Source organism: Elaeis guineensis, chromosome 1 (genome assembly GCF_000442705.2).
Source record: "Elaeis guineensis isolate ETL-2024a chromosome 1, EG11, whole genome shotgun sequence".
NCBI classification, from domain to species: Eukaryota; Viridiplantae; Streptophyta; class Magnoliopsida; order Arecales; family Arecaceae; genus Elaeis; species Elaeis guineensis.
Window position 1 is genome coordinate 99,514,118 of NC_025993.2, and position 14,758 is coordinate 99,528,875.

Here is a 14,758-nt window from a genome sequence, read left to right on the forward strand (position 1 = left end):
ATTCTCCCTCTAGCTAATGCTAATGAGGAAGTTCGAGTTGCGGCACTATCGATGACTGTTGATGAAGTATGCGATGAACAATCGGTTCAATTGAAGGAAAGAATCAATGGAACCTAACTGCAGGTTAGAGTACCAGTGACGAGCTGCCTTCCTCAAAATTGAGAAAAAAGCTCAGCAAAGAATCGCATCGTTGGCCCTTTGTAGAAGCATCAAAGTTTGGAAGTTTTTTAGATGGTCCATCGGATCAGCCGTTCCATCATAAGGCTCCATCTAAGGCATCTTGAATCAAGGTGGAAGAGGCTCATCAATAATCTTTTGAGTGAATGATGGGTCGACATTAAACCCTAGATTGTTGCCCAATTATTTCAGTGCCTGAAGTGCAATTGATCTGCTGCTGCATTTCTTGAAACTTCTTTCCATCTCATCCTCGTAGCTTGGTCGGCATTGAGGAGAGATATGATTTGAGGTAGAGTCTCTTCTAGAGATCGGAGTGGGAGACTGCCTATGGTGATGATTAGGTGGGCTGATAGGTTGGCTTTAATGGCTAGCCCCTGCTCTTGAGCTACGGGGGTGCCGATCAACCGATCTCCCTCTAGCTGGCTATAAATTTTTCATGATGAAAGGTAACTCAATATTTTGTTGTATCCCTCTCACTGTGGCTGAAAGTCCCTACACCTACTGAATGAGGCTGTTATACTGATTGTGGGAGATTGCAGGTGCCACTAGAGGGGGATTCTCCTATGTCAGTAGCAGTGGTGCATTGGTTGGCTACATATTGTTGGCTTGCTGACCATTGGAGCATTGGGATGCATTTGATGTAGCCCTTCATGTCCTCATGACTACTGGTGATAAGCTCTTTCCCCTCGAAATAGGCCCTTCTTCAAGTACCAAATATTGCTGTCTGTCTCTCCGCTTGACATCGGACGTCAAGGTGGATGTGGTGGAGGTGAAATCACCGCTGGAGCCTTGCCCGAACACCTGCAAAATAAGTCCATATCAGGAGATGTACTCCGGTGTAGACCCTCCAATACTCAAGTCGGAAGATAGAGAACAACAAAAGGAGAGAGCAAGTAGTTGATTTTATTGCATACCTTGGAGGGTCTCAGAGCTTTAATTTATAGGAGAAGAATTTGAGTCATATCCGTCTCAGAGTCCTGATGATTTTCTGATTTATCATATAGATTAATTCGGAGAAGATATTTTCTTTTATGGGAGATCTAATTGTAGAAGAGTCCTATCTTATCTGAACTTTTTCAATTTAGAGGAAGGACGGATCTGTTGATGGAGGAGATAGCTCAGCCATAGACGATCTAGGATAGATCGTCCCAGCCGACCTATAATAGGTCATCGCAATTGAGGTATCGGTGTTTGTGGAGCAGACATTTGCCCTCTTGCTTATCGACATAGGCCGGTGGTATATGAGCTAGTAAATACCATCTCCCATAGCTCAACCATGACTGAGGTTGCCCGTAGCTCGATCTTGATCAAGGTATAGATCTATAACCTAATCTCTCATCTCATGTTCCTTGCAATGTGTCTGATAGCTCGTGGAGCAAGATTCCAATGATACCCATCACCAGCCCTCACTGTAGCTCTCACAAGAAGCTTAGTCTTAGCCTAGCAATCATAGGTCCTATGGCTTTTAGTATGGCCTTCGTTATGCTTGTTTGGATTTTAGTGGATTTGAAAGCAAGTAAAGAGGGCTTGAAATCAGAGGTCCTGAAGAGCGAAAGAAAATTCAGTTATAGGGTGTTATTGACACAGAATCGCAACATGTTAACAAACACACTCACAGTCCCTAACAGATTGGACTCTAAAAGTTTGTTTGACTTTATAACTTTCATCTGTTTATCTATTCTGTCCAACAGTTCCTAACAAATGGTGTCAAAAATTTTGGACTCCCAAAAAACACACTAGCAATCCCTTCAATGCCGGATGTGATCAACTTCACCGATGTTCTATTTATGCCAAATAATATGGCAGTGTAAACAAGTCATTATATGCCATTATATGGTATCAGAGCACATAGCTACACAGCACCCGATCCCCCTCTCCACCATGGCTCTCATTTTCTGCCAAACCCCTACTGCCACCACACCCACTATCACCATCCTCAACTTTCCACTACTAAAACTCACCAGAGACAACTATCTCTTATGGAAAACCAAATGCCTTCCGTTGCTTCGGAGTCACGATCTGCTCGGCCTAGTTGATGAGACAGAGCCCTATCCTTCAATAACAATCCCAACTACTACGCAAGCCATCCAAGCTAACAGCTCTAAGGCATCTCTTGCTACTCCTACAACTCCCAACCCGGCCTATGTTGTGTGGGTGAAGAAGGATCAACAAGTCCTCGACTGGCTCATCTCCTCCATTAGCAATTTCATGCTCATCGTGGTGGTGGGCCTCACCTCTTCCCATGTCGTCTGGGTTGCCCTCGAACATACCTTTGCTTTGCATTCGCATGCGAGGGTCCTACAGCTGTGCCACCAACTCCATGAGATCCGTAAAGGCTCCTCTTCGATCATTGAGTACATCCAGTAGATTAAAGCAGTCTTGAACTCTCTTGCTGCCATCAATGAGCCTCTCAACGACATCGATCTCATTATGCAGGTTTTCACTAGTTTGGACTCTTCCTTTGATGCCTTCATTCCATCCATTACCACAAACCTCACCAACTACAGCCTTGAAGACCTGCATGCCCTCCTGTTGGCTCATGAGATCCTTATGCAAACCCAAGGAAGGCTTACTGCTCTGATCCAATCCATTTTCTCCGCTATCAATCAAGTTGTGCATTGCACCAACTCTGCCCCTCAACAATCCCTACAGCCCCAGGCTTCTGTGGCACCTTGGCCGAACATGGAGGCCATGGTAGCGGTCATGGTCGTGGCTACAGTAGATGGCAGCAACACCCTCCGAAGTGTCAAATTTGTCATCAGGTTGGGCACCGTGCTCCTGAGTGCCCCCATCACTTTGATGCCAACATCACCACAGCAGTGCCGTCGGCTACTAATAAGCACACAGCGGCAGTGTATACTGCTCATGCACTGGCTAATCAGGGTAACAACTCAGAGGACATCTCTGCCTGATTTTCAAATTTTGGAGCAACTCATCATATCACTCCGAACTACTACCAACTAAATGATGTGACTCCCTATGTCGGTGCTACTCAAATGGCTATCAGAAATGGTGCAAGTTTGTGCATTAGACACACTAGCTTCACTATTATTCCAACTTCCTCTCATTCCTTTCATCTTAAGAATGTTCTTCACGTACCTTCTATTACACGTAATCTCCTTTCGGTGTAGCAATTCACCAAAGACAACTTTTTTATTGAGTTTCACCCATTCACCTTTTTCATGAAGGACCAAGCCAGCAGGCAAATGCTGCTCCATAGGCAGCTTAAAAATGGACTCTACCATTTTCTTACTTCCAATAAGAAGACACCTCCTTGTGCACTAGTTGGAGAACAAGCATGCTCATCACTTTGCATGACCACCTTGGTCACTCGACATTGAGGACTGTTTCACTTATCCTAACTGGGCACCATCTTCTAGTTGCAAATAAAACTCCTAGTCATCTATGTAATACTTGTCATGAGTCTAAAAGCTATAGGCAGCCATTCTCTCCCTCTCTCTCAATTTTTAGTGCTCTACTTGATTTCTTGATTTAATTTTTTCAGATGTTTGGGGGCCATCTCCGATCACCTCGAGAAATGGCCGCCGGTATTATGTAACTTTCATTGATAACTATAGCAAGTTTACATGAATTTTTTCTTTAAAGCAAAAATCTAGTGTTTTTGACACCTTCATTCACTTTCAAAGACATGTTGAACGTTTGTTCGATCAAAAGGTGAAACAACTCCATTCCGATTGGGGAGGAGAGTACTGAAGTCTTTCTTGATACCTAGATTCTATTAGCATTTCTCATCTACTTTCATGTCCACATACACCATAGCAAAATGGTACCGTCAAATGCAAACACTATCATGTGGTAGAAGCGGCTCTCTCTTTAATGAGTAAAGTCAATGTTCCATATAAGTATTGGGACAAAGTGGTCACCACTACAGTCTACTTAACAAACCGCCTCTTCACACCCTTGTTATCCAACATTTCATCTTATAAAAAACTCTTTGATACTCCACCCAACTATGCCTTTCTCTGCATCTTTGGTTGCGCATGCTATCCATATCTCCGTCCTTACTCCACACATAAACATGAATCCCATTCTCTTTTGTGTATCTTCCTAGGATATAGTGGCTGTCATAGTGTCTATCGCTGCCTACGTCTTTCAATAGGCCACATCTACATAGCACACAACATCACCTTTGATGAGCATCATTTTCTCTTTCAAGAAGACACTAATGATGGTGCTCAAGGCACAATGCGTTCTATGACTTGGTATAGCCTGCAGGTTCCTCCTCCAGCAGAGTCCCTTGGCTCGGATGCTTCATCGCCGCCACCTGTCCCATATCATCACATGATTGCTACATCAAACGGCTCTGATAACCCACTGCCCAATGCATCAACTACACCATCCCTGAAGCCCAGCTGCAGTGCGGGACAATAGCTGCTACCCTTTATTATCGAGATGGTAGACCGGCCCACTTCTATAGCACCTAAGAAGTAGCTCGGTGCTGCACCACCAGACACACAACCACACCATCCCATGATCACTTGGTCCAAAGATAGGACTCGGAAGGCACGAGTGATCTCAAATATTGCTCCAATAGTTGGTAAATGGCATCTTCTTCCTCGTGCTCTCTCTGTTACCGTTCAACTATCCACGGAACCCACCTATTTTTTGCAAAGCAGTAAAAAACCCTCACTGGCGTGCTGCTATGTGTGCCGAGTTCGATGCCATTCTCCGAAATGGTACTTGGGACTTAGTTCCCCAACATTCAGACATGAATATTGTAGGCTATAAATGGGTCTTTAAACTGAAGCAACGATCAGATGGCTCGATAGAGCGCTATAAAATTCGGTTAGTTGCTAAAGGCTTCTGACAATAATAGGATGTCGATGTTATTGAAACTTTTAGCCCTGTTGTCAAAATCACAACAATCCGATTGCTCCTGGCTCTTGCCATCTCCTCCAGCTAGTCTCTATGGCAAATAGACATCTCAAATGCATTCTTATATGGTGAGCTAAATGAGTCCATCTATATGGAACAACCATTAAGGTTCCAGCATCCGCACCTTCTTGCTCATGTCTACCAGTTGAAGAAGTCTCTCTATGAATTGTGCCAAGCTTCGAGAGTATGGTTCCATCGATTAGGGTTCTTCTTAGTGTAGCATGATTTTTTTGGTTCATGAACAAATACTTCCTTGTTCTTTCGTCATAGTGATGCAGACTCCATTTACATTCATATTTATGTTGATGATATCATCATAACTGGAGGAGATGTCATTGGTATATCTATTATTCTGCAATTTTTCAAGCAAGAATTTGCTATCAGAGACCATGGACAGGCCCATTATTTCCTGGGCTTGGAACCTACCTATAGTGCAATAGGCTATTGCCTCTCCCAGTAGAAGTATCTTCTTGATGTCCTGCAATGGGCCAATACGAGTGAAGCCAAATTGATCTCAACCCCTATGGCCTCTGATGCAAAGCTTCCCTCTCCATCCTTGACACTGTAAGATCCATCTTTGTAAGTGTGGTGGGGACGCTGCAATATGTTACCCTCTCACATTCGAATGTTGTATGTGCAGTCAATAGGGTGTACCAATATATGCACAGCACTACGAAACCTCACTGGTCTACTGTAAAATGCATCTTAAGATACCTGAAGAGGACCTCGTACTGCGATTTATGGTTCCATCGTGACTCACCTTGTGTTCTACAGGCATTCAGCAATGCCGATTGGGCCGACTCTCAATCTGATCGTAGATCAACCAACGGCTGCGCCATCTACCTTGGCAAGATCTCTTGGAGTGCAAAGAAATAGGCCATGATTGTCCGATCGAGCATTGAAACAGGATACAAAGCCATCGCCAATGCAATAGCCAAAGTTATTTGACTCCAGTCTCTTCTTCATGAGCTGCATCTATCTCTTGCTGATGTTCTGACTTTATGGTGTGATAATATCGGAGCCACATACCTAACTGCTAATCCCATCTTCCATGCACGAACAAAACACGTCGAAGTAGACTTTCATTTTGTTCGAAAATGGATGGCCTCCCAGCAACTTTAGATATCCTTCATCTCAACAAAAGACCAACTCACGGACATGTTTACCAAGCCTCTTCCTCGGCTAAAATTTTAGCAACTTTGCTCCAAACTTAATGTGATTGCACCCCTCCATTCGCTTGCGGGGAAGTATTGACGCAGCATCGCAACACACTAACGAACACACTCACAGTCCCTAACAGATTGGACACTAAAAGTTTGTTCGACTTTATAACCTTCATCTATTTGTCTATTCTGTCCAACAATCCCTAACAGACAGGGTCAGCAGTTTTGGACTCCCAACAAACACACTAACAGTCCCTTCAGTGCCAGATGTGATCAACTTCACCGATGTTCTATTTATGCGAAAGAATATTGCAGTGTAAACAGGCCATTATATGCCATTATAGGAGCTCAGCTCAGCGACCAGAGGTTTTCACAGCAGCAGAATTGTTGGAAATGGAGCATTTGGAATAGTATACAAAGCGGTTCATCCTGGGTGCGGCATCACATATGCAGTGAAGCGGTCAATGCAAGCCCAGCAAAGCCAGAAAGAGTTCATTGCCGAGTTGTCCATGATAGCTTCCTCGAGGCATAAGAACTTAGTCCAGCTCGAAGGTTGGCGTACTTCGAAGGATAAATTGTTGCTCGTGTACGGGTTCATGCCTAACGGGAGCCTTGACAAGGCCCTTTACTGCAGGCCTGAATCCATGCTTAAATGGTCCCAGCGGTACAACGTAGCCACCGGCATTGCCTCTGTTCTCACCTTCCTGCATCAAGGATGCGAACACCAAGTGATCCATAGAGACATAAAGACCAGCAATATAATGCTGGATGCCAATTTTAATCCAAGACTGGAAGACTTTGACTTGGCAAAGGTTGATGGGTCACAATAAGAGCCCTGTTTCAACTTTGACTGCTGGGACAATGGGGTACCTTGCACCTGAGTATCTACAGTGTGGTACGGCCACAGAAAAGACCGATGTATTCAGCTATGGGGTCCTGGTACTGGAAATTTGTTGTGGGAGGAGGCCAATTGATACAGAAGACGGCCAGGATCATAAGTTGGTCAATTTGGTTGACTGGGTTTGGGGATTGTATTCAAAGGATAAGCTTATCGAAGCTGCAGACCAAAGATTAAATGGCGAGTTTGATAGGGAAGAAATGTTGAGACTTTTGCTTGTGGGTCTAAGCTGTGCAAATCCAGATTACACCCAGAGGCCTGCATTCTCAACGAGCCCATACCTGTACCTAGAATAAAGCCACTCCTTGTGTTTACTTCTCATTTGAGCATGAAGGAGATTGTTGCCGACTGTGAGGAGAGTGCCAGGTCCAGCCCACTGTATGAACTTAAAATCAATTGAGTTTAGATGCTTGTTTTAGTTTGGATTCTAGTTATTTCTTATGAACTTGATGGGTTGACTCAATTGTTCTTTCGGCTTTGCACATTCATATGCTGTTATGAATCTCTTTCAAATTCTGGCTGAAGCAATCAAACTTTTGCACAAAATGAAGTCTTAGTTATATTTTTAAAGCTGTTTTTTCTTCTAATTGTTGGGCTGTAGCACTACCGTTGTGAACAGAAACTACTAGACAAGTACTAGTGTTAACAGAAGCTGTTGTTGTAAAACCTTATTGGGAGGCTACATGACACTTCCCATGTAAAACTTAGGAAGCCTTCCGACTTAATCTTCAGAGTGAATTTGATTTTACTATTTAGAAATTTTATATGTCATCTCTACATGTTTCTATAATTGACTTGTCTAGAAATGTTAATTAGTTATATTATCTTGCTGGGGTTGCTATTACATAATTTAATGTGGTGCAACCACTTTCTGTATCTTCTAGTTATATTTTTTCTAAAAGAGTTTGAGATTTGTAGTTTGTCTCCCTTTATATAGGAAAGAGTTTGGTTAATCTTATGAATTTTTGTTAAAATAGCTGTATCAGAAATTTATGATTGAATCCATGTTTGTCAGCATTAAATCAAGAAATCAGTAATTTATTTAGAGTTTTTCCTTCGTATTATTCAGTCCAAATTGTTATTGTAAATCTCACTTTGGAAGTTGTTAAGTGGAAATTTCTTTAAAGATAAGATAGAGCTCCATAGTCGAAGATTGAGATCCCTACAATGTATAGCCTAGAGGAGCCTGCCCGGTGCAGGAAAACTTGAAGGGAACTATATACAAATGTGTATACAGAAGAAATACAAATGCGGACACTCCCATCCCATAGTTTTTTTTTTTTTTTTTAGTTTTTTTGGTAAATATCCCATAGTTCATTTAGTTATCTTGTCTTCAAATTCCAACAACAGATCTTAGAATCATTAACTATTATTATATTATTCCACTTATCAATGCACTACTGTGTTACTGCGTTTCCCTCCTATTTATATACAACTAATTCATTCAAAAATTATTAATTCATTCATAATAAATATAAAACTAATTCATAACAAATATTATACTAATATTAAGTCATAATAAATTTATTCATTTATAACATTATATTTTTCTCAAAAAATACGAACAACAAAGTAAAAATTATATTATCTCATAGTAGCAAAATGTTACATTAAATTTTCTTAAAATACCTAATCATAAATCTGAACAGTCTTGATCGGGCCGAGAGGCGTGTGATTGGTTGAGGTCTGACATCATAGCATGAATTATTTTCCTTATCTCTTCCTATATTGTTTCTCTCATTTGAATCATCTTCTATTGCAGTTCTTGCCGTACCCTAAGGCTTAGCTCCTGACATATCTTCTAACATATCTCCTCTCATTATTGATCGTGTTATTATATAATCAAGTGTTGAACTTATTCCTTAGTGAGATGGCGCAATGAAGAACTAGGATATGCCGATGTTGCTGAATAGGAACACTAGCAGATCATAATAGCAGTTTAGGATCTTCTTTGGGTCCAAACCCATATAATCTTTCCTTATTTGAGGCCCCAGTTTATTGGACCCATACATCTAGATCAAACTTGGGTTGGGACGAGACATCTAGCCATACTTAGTAGTGAGAATAGCAGAATGTTCTTTTTAAAACTATTAAAAATATATTAACTTAATACTTTTTATAATATATTAATAATTAATAAATTTATCATTAAGTAGAATAAGTAAACTTATCAAAACTCTTTTGGATTTGTTGTCCATAAATTCATCTGAACTTTTCTTTTATTTGTGGGTCCGCTCAAATGCCTCAAGTTGTATTGGTGGCCTATCCAACCCAATAGTCTATAAGGAAGAAATAATGAAATTATGAGAAAATACATATAAATAAATAAATAACTGAATGATAAATATTCTAAAGTAAAAAAAGTATATTTTAATGCACCATTCTTTTTTGAATACCTTTTTGCAATGGTAGTTTTCAGCTGCAATAGCAACTATTTTTGAATATCTTTTTGCAGTATTTTCAGCAACTAGTAGTAACTACTTTTAATCATTAAATTCCATCACTATATCAAACATATACCAACCTATATGAAATATGTATTATATGCATTGGTTTTCACACAATAAATAATATATTATACAACAATCCATTATAAAAGAATAATTGGCAAATGAAAGCTCTAAAGCCATAAACATAAAATGATAGATGTCTTGATAATACTATTTGAAACATCAATAGCCTCAACTAAATTCAAAACCACAGTATATGTTTAAGTTCTTAATCCAAAAGAACTAACACCTCACAAAAGTGAAAAACAATAAGTACATTATGAAGTTCAGATCAAGCAAACTACAGAATGTGAATGAAAAAAAGTTTAAAGTGGGAAGTCAACTTCAGCCAGTTGACCTGACTCTTTAGTGAATAAACATGCCAATCACGCTTAATAATCTCACCATGTAGAGCTTCTATATCCATAGATCTTTCCAGTATCCCCAACTGCAGCTTGTCCTGAAGGTCCTGCTCCTCCAAATCTGAAATTTTCTTTAGAAAATCTTGCTCCAAAGTTCAATGGCATAGGTAAGCAGAAGCAATATAATAGCATTTGAATGACAAGCATATGAGTTTCTGTTAGGCTGCAAGCTTTTAATAAATCTTTAACGTTCTCGTCTAGTTCAAAGCAACTTCTCTGCTTATTCTTATTTGAAACAAGGACCTCCTCTTCAGTTTCCAATCTTTGGATTTTATCTTCTGCTAAGCTACATGCCTTTGCATGTTGCACCATAGCAAACTCTTGAACTTTCTGTAGCTATATAATTTTATTCTTCAGTTCTTCAATTTCTAATTTGAAGGTGTCATTTTCTGATCTGGTATGCATTCATTGTCCACGGAGTTGATCATATTTTTCCTACTCAGACTTTATAGCCAATTCTTAATCCTGCTGAACCAACTCAAAGTAAGCTCCAAATGAAGAGAATAGCCAAACCCTTCTCCTACTGAACCGAGAGTGTACAATATCTGCAACTTTATAATTTTATACAAAGTGTCCACTATTTTATTTGTAGACAAGTCAGCCATTTAAAAGAGTATAACACGAAACAGTAGAAATAGACGCATTGACACTAGATACTACTTACAAGTATGTGAATTGGGCAATCATGAAGCTAAAGTAAGCCATAGTACATAATTGATAGATGTTCTTTAATTGATGTATTCAAGAGACTGAAAAACATGACAGTTTTCAATTTGAGAGGGCATGCAGAGGTTAATAGCATGAAAATGTAGAAACTTTAGTATAGTTGGCTTCAATTTCATAGGAAGTTAGAATGGATAAACATAATTGAAGGCGGAAGACCTACATTAAGTTTTATCTGTAATTACTTAAGAGCTCAGAAGTACCCAGCTTGGAGTTAAGATTTGCAGATCAGGGATAATATTAGCGTTGTTGCAGTCCAAATAAGCAAGAACCTATTCCTAAAATTACCTCTGGCCCATCTCCTTCCTTGCCCTCCTCCCCTCCCCCCTGCCGAAGGCCTCCGTGCCCCCCGGCCCAACTAGTGACGACCTCCCTCCCACCCTACGATCTCCCTCAGGTTCTCTCCCTCGCCAGAAATCGCAAAAAAAAAAAAAATAAAAAAAAAAAGAAGAGGGGAAAAGAAAAGAAAAAGATCTTACATTTCGATTTGTTCTGTCTTTCCTTCGTTCTCATTGATTTTTTCTATGCATTCCCCCAATTTTTCATCCGTTTCTTCTATCCTCAGGGTCTCAATCAGGTGGGAGGCTTGAGCAGCCGAACAGGGAAAGCTTAGACAATGGTTAGGGCTTTGTGACCGGTGCGTGTGCGTATATATATATAAAAGAGTTTAAACAGATATATTAGTTTCTACCAAATATATATATATATATATATATATATATATATATATATATATATATATATATATATATATATATATATATGTTGCTCAGCTATGCAACCCAAGAAGAGGGGTGAATTGGATTTTTGAAAATTTAAAATTAATCTAGAACCACAAGGATTAAGTAATAAAAGACAAGTTAGTTGAAGTGAGTGATTTAAGCAAAGTGAAGATATTAGATGCAAGAGTGCAAGAAGAAAAAGAAAATAAGATAGAAAACAAATAAGCACACCACAAACAACCAAGATTTATAGTGGTTCGATGCCAATCTTGCACCTACATCCACTCCCCAAGCTCCTACTTTGGAATTCAAATCCACTAAACCGTATTCAACAAGAATACAATGTCGGTACCTCCGACTCTAGCTATCCCAAGCTAGAACACTTATTTTTCGGGTACCAGCCAACCCAATACAATTTGATTCAAGATTCGGATCAACCTTTCCACGTTTTGGAACCCTTCCAAAACTAAAGATCAACTCAAAAACAGAGTATAACAGTTAATCACACGGAAATACAAATATAGCTCTTTTAATGAGCAAATAAGGCTTTAAATATATTTTACACAACAATGAAGAAGCTTTTCTGATTCTCCTCAAGGTTGTTGAAGACTTGAATGAGCTCTTGAGGGGTTGGTGAACTTGAAATGAAAACTTCTTTAACTTCAAGAAGGCTCTTTGCTTAGGGCTGAAATGAATGCTTGAAAAACCTTCTTTATTCCCTCCTTTAAGTGCCTTTCATAGCTTCAAATGATGGTGGAGAGTGATCTAGGTAGTTTTAGAGCCATTGGAGATCATTAAATGAGCATTAAATGTGCCAAAACGAACTGAAAAATTAGCCGTTATGAAGTTTTTTCATCGCAGGGGTCGACTCATAGGGTCGACTCATACACATGAGTCGACTTATGGGGTCGACTACTGTGGCACAGAACAGAAAATGATTGTTATGTAATTCTTGCATGCACAGCAATAGAGGTTGACTCATAGGGTTGACTCATGCACAGGGGTCGACTCATGGGGTCGACTCAATTAGGTGTGCCAGCCAAAAAACAGCATGCCGTTCAGCCCCATTTGACATGAGTCGACTCATGAGGTCGACTCAATTTTATAAATATTATTTTCTTTCAAAATATACATCCAAAAATTATGAAATTTTCTCCAATAGATCACAAATTTTCTGTTCTTGCTCTTGAGACTTTCGAATTAGGACTTGATAAAATTATGATTTTACCTCTGAAAAATAATAAATCTTTTTTTCAACCAAAATCATTAGTAACCCCCTCAAATACTTTGTAATTATCAAAATCAATTCAAGGAACAACAATCTCTCCCTTTTTGATGATGACAAAATACTTGAGCAAAAGCAGAGTATAATATATATAAAGCATTGAACATGAATTTCAAATTTATGAAGATGCATCACTTAAACATCATAGCTAGTTATTTGAATGAAATATATCATGAGTAGTTTGAAGATCAATTTAAAATTTGCTTATTAGATCATTTGCTTTGAAAATTACTGATAATTTTGGTTCTTTGACACATTTGCTTTGACAATTTTGCTCATTTGCTTTGACAATTTTGCTTATTGCTCTCGATTCTATTTTTCTATTGCTTATTGCTCGATCTCAATTTTTGATTCTCTACTCTTCCTTTTTGACAGCATCAATTAAGATCTTAAGGGATTTTAAAGAGAGAAAAAAAAGGATAACATAAAGGATATATTTTTTCTACTTTTCTTTTTTGATACCATATTTTATTTTTTTACTCTCCCTCTTTCATTGTTTATTTCTCTACTCCTCCTCTTTCATTGTTTATTTCTCTACTCCCCCTCACTATAGCAATTATAAAAGATATATCAATTTACTCATTTAGAAGATATTGCTATTCATGATATTTCATCACACATATATGAGTTATTTTTCATATCTTATAATTAAAATATTTTAATTGATCCCATTCATAAACATTAATCCAAAGATATTCATTGAAATTCAAAGCATAAAAAAAATGTATATATCAAAATGTGACTGAATACATTAAGTCAAAATATATAGATCATACAAAAATCATGAATAACTACTATCTAAGAGTCAATCAGCCAATAAAATACAAAGACCATAAGATAGATCCTAGACAAAAATAAAAAAAAGATTAACTATTCTAGATCTAACAGATATCATGGCTAGAGGGATCAGAATCTGAAGAGTCAGAGATATGATGAGGAGATGTAGGATCAAATTCATGGACACGACCTCGACCACATCTGCCTCGACCACGGGTAGAAGTATCGGCACGAGTAGAGGGGCGAGAGGATCCTGGAGCTTGGGAAGCTACGGACTGTGCTAGAAGAGAAAGTATGATGGTGTCCAAAAGATCCAAGGCTCTCGACACAGACTGCATCAGAATACTAAATTGAGTAGAGGCAGTCTCACTGGAAACCCCTGATCTCTCTTCTCAAAAAGTCAAATCCACTCTCTAAAACTCTTCGAAGTCTAGACGCCTCTGCAGATAGGTCTGAGACCTCCGTGATGTTCTCTTATGGCTGGGGATGGGCTAAGGCTAAAACTTATCCCTGCAAGTCTAAAACTCTGCCTGTCAGTCTCAAAATATATCCCTCAAGCTGCTCAATACGTACGGACTGAGCAGTAAGCATCTAAAAGATGGTAGCGATATGAGAGATCATGGTCTGATCTGAAACAGCCTGAGAAGTCATCCCCTAAGCAAAATCTGAGGTGACAAACTGCTGAGATAAAATGGAGGCAACACGCTGGGACATCAGCTCAATCTGATCATCTGCAAGTCTGAACTCTAAAGGATGTACCCTGCTCCCTGACTGTGAAACTGAAGCATGCCTCCTCACTGACTCTGAGGAATCAACCTCGTGATCAGACATGAACTGAATATCAGGAGATGCTCTGTGATTATGAGGAGGTGAAGATGGTCTCTCCTCCTCTGCTCTCTCCTCGACATCCTTTGACCAACCGCCATCAGTCTTTGAAAAATTCATGCGGTGCAGTGTGTGGTGGTTGATGGTGTCAGAATGAGACAACCTAGTAACTGTCTCTCCCTCAAAACTGACTCCGAACCTCCTAAAGATTAGGGTGAGTGCCATATCATAAGGCAAGTGAGCCTTAGACCTGTTCAGGGTCTCTCTCATGACCTCAAACATCAAAGCAGGAAGGTTCAAGGGGGTCTCAGTGATCACATGGTACATGATGCAAATATTTCTATCAGATAAGAGGTCATGTCTGCCACTTCTAGGGACAAA

The 14,758-nt window shown here is 39.5% G+C and overlaps 1 pseudogene; it reads left to right on the forward strand.

Annotated features, from left to right (window-relative positions):
- Positions 1-835: 835 nt before the first annotated feature.
- LOC105060779 (probable L-type lectin-domain containing receptor kinase S.7) lies at positions 836-7,534 on the forward strand (annotated as a pseudogene).
- The last annotated feature ends 7,224 nt before the right edge of the window (positions 7,535-14,758 follow it).